Genomic DNA, 11,218 nt, shown 5'->3' with positions numbered 1-11,218 from the left:
TCAACCCAGAGTTGATTCTTTTGTCCTTTCCCACTCAACCCAGAGTTGACGGTTATCCTTTGTTCAATCCAGAATTGATTATTTCTCTTTCCCACTCAACCCAGAGTTGACGGTTATCTTTTATTCAATCCAGAGTTGATCTCTTTCCCACTCAACCCAGAGTTGACGGTTATCTTTTATTCAACCCAGAGTTGATCTCTCTCCCACTCAACCCAGAGTTGACGGTTATGTCTTATTGATTTCTTTTTCCCACTCAACCCAGAGTTGACGGTTGTCTTTTGTTCAATCCAGAATTGATTCTTTTTCCTCAACCCAGAGTTGATGGTTACTTTTTATTCAATCCAGAATTGATTAGTTCTTTTTTCCCGCTCAACCCAGAGTTGACGGTTGTCTTTTGTTCAATCCAGAATTGATTCTTTTTTCCTCAACCCAGAGTTGATGGTTACTTTTTATTCAATCCAGAATTGATTAGTTCTTTTTTCCCGCTCAACCCAGAGTTGACGTTTGTCTTTTGTTCAATCCAGAATTGATTCTTTTTTCCTCAACCCAGAGTTGATGGTTACTTTTTATTCAATCCAGAATTGATTAGTTCTTTTTTCCCGCTCAACCCAGAGTTGACGGTTGTCCTTTGTTCAATCCAGAATTGATTCTTTTTTCCTCAACCCAGAGTTGATGGTTATCTCTTATTCAATCCAGAATTGATTAGTCCTTTTTCACATTCAACCTAGAGTTGACAGTTATTCCTTGTAAATTTCTTCTCCCACTCAACCCAGAGTTGACGACCACCTTTTATTCTTCCCACTCAACCCAGAGTTGACGGCCATCTTTTGTTCAATCCAGAGTTGATCCTTTTCCCACTCAACCCAGAGTTGACGGTTGTCCTTTGTTCAATCCAGAATTGATTCTTTTTTCCTCAACCCAGAGTTGATGGTTACCTTTTATTCAATCCAGAATTGATTAGTTCCTTTTTCCCACTCAACCCAGAGTTGACGGTTGTCCTTTGTTCAATCCAGAATTGATTATCATTTCCAATCAACCCAGAGTTGACGGTTATCTTTTGTCTCTTCCCATTCAACCCAGAGTTGATGGTTATCCTTTGTTCAATCCAGAATTGATTATCATTTCCAATCAACCCAGAGTTGACGGTTATCTTTTATTCAACCCAGAGTTGACAGTTACCTTTTATTCAATCCAGAATTGATTATTCTCTTTTCCCACTCAACCCAGAGTTGACGGTCGCCTTTTGTCTCTTCCCACTTAACCCAGAGTTGACGGTCATCCTTTATCCTTTTCCCACTCTCAACCCAGAGTTGACGGTTATCTTTTATTCAACCCAGAGTTGATCCTTTTCCCACTCAACCCAGAGTTTATCTTCTTTCTTTCTCAACCCAGAGTTGACTTCCCTTTATTCTTCGACCCGGAGTTGGCCCACTTTTCTTTTTCAACCCAGGGTTGATGTTTATTTCTTTTCTAACCCAGAGTTAATTTGTTCAATCCAGAGTCAGTATTCCTCATTGGAGTTGACACCATTTCTTCCCCAGTGGATCTTATCTATCCCTTAGGCAAATTTTCAGGTTCACTTGGTATTTAATCTTCTTCTACCTCGAATGATAGAAAGGCTAGCGCCAATCTTACATTCAAGTTTAAGACGATTAAATAGGGGCAGCTGTTGCACCCTAAAATTTGCCCACCAAATTTTTATTTATAACTAGCTTATGCTTCTCATGTCATCTGCATACATCTCATTAGGTCATCCGTAAAATCATGCATTCATCAATAACTTGAAAATGAGATCAAGGATCATGGATGTAAGGATTCATGTGTGACTCTTTGTAAATATTCATATGCTTGTGGTCGTCATTTAAACAAGATGTGTGCAGAATTCTCTTAATTTATTTTCCCAATTCTATCTTTCACCAATTCAAGGGGTTCCTACAGTTGATTGAGGAGTGCTCAATTTAGATCTAATTATTATGGAATTATGAAAAGTATACAATTTTGATTCTAAGGTCTTCATTCAAGATTAATACGCATTTGTGATTCAAGAAAGAATACTCTCACTCCTTACAAATCATAAAAGGATTACAATACCAATCCGATCCTGTTACATCTAGAAGAAAAAGGGCCACTACAATTATACTTTATACACACAAGAAAAATCCATTTGGTTTATTACAAAGTGTTCATTACAAACTACAACCAAATATGTTTCACCAAAATTCATCCAAATGCCATTCATTCATCATTCAAGTGTTCAAAACTCAAAATCCATTACATCATTTCAAATGTCCATTCTTTACAAAATTCACCATAAAAGGACCAAACTTCCAGAATTAATTAAGTGACTATTCCTAATCCTAAGCTCCCATTGATTTTGTGTTGGCCTCTTTGATTCCATATTACATATCTTTTCTTCAAGTTCCAAGCCACGTGTCTTCCAACTTTCAACCATGCTTCAAGTGTAAGGCCTAAGGCTCTTCTATCCCGCTAAGTCTAAACCTGCACATTGAAAACCGAATCCATTCCACATTAGTTCATATTGCATTCTGCACATTTCAACAAAAAAAGAAATAGAGGTCCGAATGTTCACATCCATACAGTTCAAAAAAACCAGTCCCTAACTCACAGGTTCTGACATACAACCATTCACAATCAACCATAAAATTCAGCATCCGTATTCATCAAGCGATCAGTCAAAACAAAACAAAAAAAGAAAGGATCCCATTCAGTTTAGAAGCATGACTCGAAATGAAATCAGTCCAAGTATTTATAACAGCTCAATTCACTATCATACATACCTATACATTCAGGGCTCAGCATATTTGTACTCAAGACAAGTTCCTATCACATGACTTATACTGGAAAAATTATTAGTGGAAGAGCATCATGAAACATCCACGTACCGGTTCGCGACGCATACCACATAATTCAGAAAATGAAGAAGAAATCAAGGCGTCCGATAATTAATTGATCCCTAGTTTACAATATGGCCGAGCTGCACATGCTGAACCGAACTGGAAGTTTCTGCATACAAGTAATAGCAAGTTATAAAAGAGAAAGGAGAACAAAACAGGTAACTAACCTCTAACTGCTCAACAGAAAAAATTACCTATAACTACCATTCTAACAGAAATAACAAACTTTTTCTAACCACTTTCTAACTTCCTACAACTACCCCAACAGCACCTAACTAATTCCTAACCGAATTTCAACTAACCCTAACAGAATTGTATAACAGTTCACCAACAGAATTCAGAGAAGAAAAGGGAACAGGTCATAACAGAATCGGTTAACAGAAATTCAAGAGAAGAGTTCAAAAAACTAACCTTGAGGATCAACCTCTAAATAACTTGAGCTCCTTCTTGAGAATCAGTTCCCTCCACCATTTTTCCAAGTTCACTCTCATCTTCATCTTCACAACCTTCACACACTCTTCAGTTCTCTCTAATCCCTCGATTCCCCATTCATCCTCTCTTCATCTTCACTCTCCACATTCATCAACATACAATCTCTGCAAATCACCATCACCACAATCACCTTCAATCTTCAACTCTCTCCTTCAATCTCGCAACAAACAACAAAACAGAAGCTTAGCAAAGAAGAAGAAGAATCGTGAATAAAGAACAAAAACAGAGAGAAGCGAAGAACCAAGATTTCACCGGTAAGAAGTTTGCTTGAGATCAATTCTTCGAACTACCTCCATCATTCATCTTCAACAACTACTCAGCCTTCATCTTCCTCGATCGATTCATCACCATCTTCACAACCAACGCCATCTCCAAATCTCCATCTTCTCTACACGATCTCCTTCACCTTCAGATATTCGCATCACCTTCGGGCACGAGAACCACACGCCTCCGACGCAAGAACATGAATCGGAAGCTCGGAGAAGATAACGAGGGATGAACGGAGAGGGCCAGAGGGAGCGAGCTTTGTTGTTCGCCGGAGACGAATTGAAAGGGCGGCCACAGATGAGGAGGAACTATCGGCGCCGTTTCTCCGTTCACAAAGGAAAAGCTGAGCTCGGAATATGAATCGACGCATCGCAGGTAACCCTAATTCCCAAATTCCTATTTCTTTTATTTCTATTAATTTGTTTTATCTTTATTAAAATCTTAATAATAAAAATCTGATAAGAATGATAAACTGGATCAAACAAACAATAACTATGGGCCATGCGAATTGCTACATCACACCCTCCCTTTGGGCTCATATCACCTTTTTGGCATAGAAAACTATTAACAAAAAAACATCCTTTGGGCTTTCACCGATGGGCCTGCGCCCAGTTTACTTCAGACCACCATTAATTCAATTTACACCCCTGTTTCTATTTTTTTTAATTACTAGAAGTTAAGTTTAATTAGATTTCTTTTCTATTTGCTTTTAGTAAATAAAAACTAATTTTTCCTATCATTTTAGGCTTTTAATACAATTTTAGACATATAAAAATAATCAACAAATAAACATTGGTTTAGGCTTTTATTTCATTTCTTTTTGCTTGATCAAATTCTTGTCTTTTTGGCACATAAAAGACCATAAAAATAATAGTCCTTTAAATTCGACTTTTTGCACTATTTTGAATCGTTCACTTTCATGTCTTGTACCATATTCTCAAGTGTTTATGTTAGCCATTTTACACTAATTTTTGTATCGTTATTTACTTGTAATTTTTACTCGTAATTTCGATCTCCGCTTATGCTTATACTTTCATGCCACTTTTTGCTCCTAACCATTAGGTAGAAACCATGACAACATTAGGAATTAGAGGTTCCCATCATATTAGGCTAGTTTTCATCTTAGGCTAGTTTTGTTTCCTTTTTCTTTTCGACTTTAAAACATTTAACAAAGGAAGAGGCGAATCACATTAAAAGTGGGAGAGAAACGAGTGGGATTTATTCCCTAATCTGTTTCTCGAACACTTAGTGAGAGAGAAATGAGTGGGATCCATTCCCTAATCTGTTTCTCGATCACTACAAAGAGAAATGAGTGGGATTCATTCCCTAATCTGTTTCTCGATTATTAGAGAAATGAGTGGGATTCATTCCCTAATCTGTTTCTCTATCCATGTAGAGAAATGAGTGGGATTCATTCCCTAATCTGTTTCTTTGACATCATACATTCTATGTGATTCAACTCGCAGATTAAAATCCCTTAAAAATCACCAACCAAAAACGTCTAAAACATCTAATAAAGGCTCAGACCTAAATCAAAGTAATGAAGTGGTGCGGAACCTTGTATTGGGTTCTGTTCATCACGGAATTACCCTAAAAAATACAAACCAATCATCTCTTCCCTCTCTTGCCTCCGAGGCATTCTCTCTCCTGCCTTCAGGGCATTCTTTCTCCTAATCGGACACGTTACTTCCGCTCCATTCCCAGCTTAAGACTCCAGAGGTCGAGCAGCGGAGTGCGAATGTAACTGTTCAACTAAAAAACACAAAAACAAACAAAAACTAAAGAGCCGAACTACGGCGCTCTGATTCCTGAAAAGGATACGTAGGCATTGGGTCGCGGGGCCTAAGCGAGCACAACTATTTAAAAACCTTATTTTCCCCGTGTTTCTTCTTCTTTCATTTGCATGCATTTAGTAATTAAGCTTTAGATTTATACACCCTTTAGATAGCAAACAAATATAGGTGGATACCATCGAGTACGATGGGCGTGAGGGGTGCTAGCACCTTCCCCTTGCGTAACCGACTCCCGTACCTTATCTCTGGTCGAAAGACCTTTTCTTATCTGTTGTTTATTATAGGTTTTCTGATATTCCTTTCCCGCCTTGGGATAAATATATTGGTGGCGACTCTGTCTGATTTTCGCGAGCGTGCGACAATCATCAACTGGTTTTGTTGTTTCAGCATCAATCAAAAGAGCTCCTTTTGCATTGAGATTCAATTCAATTCGACCACCTCTTGTGTAACATAATCTACCAGCCATAGGATAGTAATGAACAAGAATCTTGCTGAGAGAGTTTTTTAAGGTTTCAATGATTCTGGTTTCTTGGTTTTGTTTTGGTTTGTAAATGAAAAGAAGTGGTGTATGGCTGAGGCGCACAACTTGATCTAAGTCAGTGAGCCATAAAGAACCATTTGGAGTTGGTTCATTTGGAGTGACACTGTAAGAAGCTAATATGGTTACCATTTTTGAGTTTCTTGGAATGTTTGTTTTTCATCCGAATTATATATAATCATTTTGTCTTATAAATTATTAATAAGTTACTAATCTAACAATTTAATTTATGATGACTTTTCATGTCGCAATTTGTGACTGGTTATAGTAATTTGGTCACCTTCTTCAGACATAGGACCCTACAAATTCTAGAGAGAATTTTTTTAGTATATACTACAAAATGCAAAATGATTAAAGTTGCATTATTAGTATTACGATCAATAATGTGAGAAAAATTTAAACACAGAAAGTGGGAAACTTGGAATCTTTTTATAATCAAGATCTCAACGTATTTGCAACACTAAAGGAAAATATCTTCTTATCATCCTTTTAAACTTGAGTTGCTTCCTAAGTTGCGACCACAATATTACTAACTAGATTATATCTAGGATAACAATGTACCAAATCAATTCGAACATAAATTAAAATTCGATTTGATAGCTACATCATTGTACAAGGTTGGTGAAGCAAATTAGTTGAATATGAAAAAATCAATTCGTTAATTAAATGAGCTGGATATGAATTATGTATAGTTGGACTCGTTAGGTCCACGAATCAACTCGATTATATATGATAGTAGGTTTAAAGTTATTGTTGCTAGTGGATTTAGATGAAGTTGTGGATTTTATAAACAAAATTAAAGGTCCACGTTATTCTTTTCCGTCCAATTTTTCCAAACAGCGTCAACTTTTGCTTGGGTGGCATCTGATATGACGCTGATGTGACTTATGATAACTATCAAGCTCGCCTAAATTCTAAAAGAAATGATACTTTTGTCAAGGATCGAACCTTGGTCACAAGGATTGTGAGGCATAACACTTAACCACTGTTTACAGTGATTTCTAGTAAACAACCGCTAGTCCTCCAAAATTTATATGTTTGGTAACTTAAAGGATCGACTAGATTGATCCTAGGACATGTGTCTAAGTGATATCATACTTGTAATTAAATTCATACTGGATATCTATTTGCACTGACAAAAGTATTTAAATTTAAAGGAGAAAAGACATAAAAGAGAAAGAAGGTAAAAGAACATATGAAAGGAAAAAAATGTTAAAAGGCTTATACTATAATATGAGAGAATTCAATGAAGGAATATAAATGACTTGTATTAAAATAATGAAAATAACATTGAAAATGATACTGGTGTTACACGTACATTCTCAGCAAACTCTTTCTCTTACGCTTGATACTTAAGTAATTTTTAGTAATTTTGTACAATTTTAACACACCGAATCCTAAATCATACAATCATATCACAATAATCCATCACATATGAATTATCTCACCACTTGCACAAACATACATGTATCATGTTATCATCACCAACAATGCATTCACATAGCATTAATCATCTCAACATATCACAAATAACATATAGCATACAAAGCCAAACCATGTTATTCACCTCCAACACCCATTCTCAAACTAAACAACATAATTATAAGTCATTTATCTAATCAAATTATTAAATCATTTATTGACAAAAAGACAATTTAGGGGTTAGTCACTCGCTGGTAGCTTGTGCAAGGTTAGTCACAGCAGTTGGCTGTGCAAGATAGTTAGTCACGATGGAGGATCGTGCAATTATAATCATGATTTGGTCATAGTGGATTAAGACCTCTGTTGAGAGGTAAATCAACTGAAGAAGGTGGACTGGAGGTAGCCTTAGTTAGAAGGTGAACCAGGATAAAAATAAACGTGTCTTTTACTTTCTGCTCTATTCATTTTAACTTAGATCATTCAAACTAAAGTTCTGCAGAACTGTACTGAACAAGTCAGAAGTTCCGATGACACACTGAAGTTAAAATGAACAACTTATTGGTTATGTAGTTCTATATCCTCATGCTTCCGCAACTTCAAAAGCATAATCCAATAGATGATTAAATGAAAGAAAGAAAAGACGTTAAAGAAAAAGAAAGCGAATTTTATTTGATAAAGAACACAATTCAATCCCCCCTTTCTTGTGTTTTTCTCCACCTTCAGATATGGTTCCTTACCCTTAGGTGTTTTATAACCAATTCCAGTTCGATTGCTTCTACTAACACCATAAATCATCGAGGCTATTTTGCTTCTGTTTATGCTTTTAACAAGAAATTTTTGAAAGCTCTCATCATATTCTTTCAGAATATCAGATTTTAAGGTACTGTCTGACTTAAGGGTTTTTGTTTCCCTATCCTCTATGAGGTGTATATTGTTATCTTTAAGTTCAGTATTTTCTGTGAATACAAGATCACACTCTGAGATGTTTTTGATTTATGGCAAACTCAAATGAGCATCCAAACAACAAGGAGGATTCAGCATCCAAACAACAAGGAGGAATCGGAAAAGCAAAGCATTTAATCACTCATGAAAGCACAGGATGATCTACTATGCATAAAGGTTGACTCAACACAAGCTAAACATGAAGAATGCAGAAAAACAGCAGTTAGGTCGACCTACCATCAACCCAGGTCGACCTAAAATGGAGAAAAATTCATATACTCCTGCTAGGTCGACCCACACATCATTTAGGTCGACCTAAATTGATGAATTTTACATACCAGCCTGTTAGGTCGACCTACACATCAACTAGGTCGACCTAATCTGTGAAAATGTCCCCAGAACGCATCAGAAGAGGATTCTGGTCGACCTACTCCTTCAACAGGTCGACCTAACTGGGAGCAAAATTCTGCAAGCTCTGTTAGGTCGACCTAAGCACTACAAGTGGTCGACCTAACTGATCAAGAAAGTTCAAAAATCAGTTTTTCTTGGTTCTAACTGTTATGCAATCTTATATATTGTGCAAGGGTAATTATTCAAAACACACCAACGACTGAAAGATACACAAACGCTTCTCATCTTCGTTCTTCATCATCTCCAACACAATTACACATAATCATTCTTGCGTTGCGGGTTAGTGATGAGTTCGATAACGTCCATGGAACGGAATTGAAGATTCCTAGTGGGTGAAGGTTTGTGGGGTTTGTTGGTGAATAAAATCTGCGGGTTTTGTCCTCCACGACAGGTGGTTCTTGGGGGTTTTTATCAAGAGGCGTGCATTGAGGATTCGGCTGAGTGTAACGATTGAGGAACGGGGAGTTCAAGGAATCAAGACACTGCAGAAGGGAATCAAAGTGAAGCTCTTGGATAACCTTGATCTGGCTCAAGATTAAGGGGGAAGAAGATTCAAAGGATCGACATAATTGGTTTATCGTTTATCGCTTTGTTATCTTCTTTGTATATACTACTTTCAACATTAATGAAAGATTACCCAATTTCAATTTGGAATTGGGGGCAGACGTAGTCGTAGCGAGGACGATCGACGAACTGCCTAAACAAATATCGTGTTCTTGTCGCTTTTACCTTTTCATTTACATTCTGTTCATATTTGGTTATAATAGCAAATTGATCAACGATTCGAGTGTTAAGATTGTGAATTAATTTCGTTCATAAACATCACAATCCATCACACATTGAATTACCTTCAATTTGATCATTATCACCAAGTGTTTGTATATTTGTTTCTATCACTTTTACTGCATTGCAAACATTGTCCATCATACAAAAAGTTAATCTGATTTTCATAAGAGAAACGCTTTGATTCTGCAACATATACTCTTATCATTTACTTCAAGTCTTTGACTGGTTTATTAAACACATATATAATCGTTTCGATAGTGGTTCGGAATAGACGCGAGTCGATTCAGAATTACTTCCGCTGAAAAGTCGTTTAAATCTGTAAAACTGTGAACGATCTATTCACCCCCCTCTAGATCCTAAGGCCAGCGTCTAACAAGTGGCATCAAGAGCTCTGGTTTATTCCGTGCTACGTGAAACACTTATTGGAAAGATGGCTTCCGGACCTAAAGGGGCTCACAATAGAGCTCCAGTTTTCAACGGCGAAAATTACGGCTATTGGAAGGATTGTATGTGTGTCCATATCAATGCAATTGATAGGAACATCTGGACAGCTATTGTCAATGGTCCATTTCAGATCACCATGACAAATGCAGCTGGTGCAGTTGTTCCAAAACCAGAAGATACTTGGAATGCTGAAGATGAAAAGAGATATGCATACGATTGGAAAGCGAGAAACATTCTAATCTCAGCTCTAGGAGTTGATGAATACTATCGCGTTTCCCATTGTAGATCAGCTAAAGCTATGTGGGACACATTGCAAGTTGCCCACGAGGGAACGGATGATGTCAAACTAGCTAGGATCAATACGTTAACTCAAAAGTTCGAACTCTTCCATATGGAAGATGGTGAATCCATCGAAAACATGCAGAAGAGATTCGTTCATCTGAAAAATCGATTAAATTCTCTTGATAGACCTGTTTCCAATGCAGTTGCTACTAACAAAATCTTAAGATGTTTGAACAGGGAATGGCAACCTAAAGTTACAGCAATTAAGGAAGCAAATGATCTCAACACTTTAGACATTACCACTCTTTTTGGTAAACTAGAGGAACATGAACAGCATCTTAAATGCCTTGACATGCATGAGAAGAGGACAAAGAAAGAAAAGAACATGGAGAAAGAGGTAGAGAAGAAGTCAATAGCTCTAAAAGCTTCGAGCTCCAAGACCTCAAAACGAGAGCCAAAGGATAGTGACACAAGTGATGACGAAGACTCCGATGATGAGGAAATGGGACTGTTTGTGCGAAGATACAACAAATATCTAAAGAAAAATGGAGCAAAACATTCCGACAAAGGCTTGATCAACTATAGAAAGCAATCAAACATGTTCAAACAAGATGACGACAACAAAGGAAAGATCAAAGGTCTTTGCTTCAATTGTGGGAAAGCCGGTCACTACAAACCGGATTGTCCATACCTTAAGAAAGAAAAGGAGAAGAACCAAAGCAAAGGTCATAACAAATCTAAAAGAGCTTACATAGCATGGGAAAGTGATTCATCTAGTGAAAGCTCATCAAGCGATGAAGAAGAATCAGCAAACCTATGTTTCATGGCTCATCAAAACAAGAAAAAGAAAGCTGTAAGTCATCTTAAACCTGAACTCGTAGATAAGGTATCTCATTCTCAACTAAAACTTGCTTTTGAAGAATTAC

Source organism: Vicia villosa, linkage group LG3, assembly GCF_029867415.1.
Source record: "Vicia villosa cultivar HV-30 ecotype Madison, WI linkage group LG3, Vvil1.0, whole genome shotgun sequence".
Taxonomy (NCBI): Eukaryota; Viridiplantae; Streptophyta; class Magnoliopsida; order Fabales; family Fabaceae; genus Vicia; species Vicia villosa.
This window is presented reverse-complemented; position numbering follows the sequence as displayed.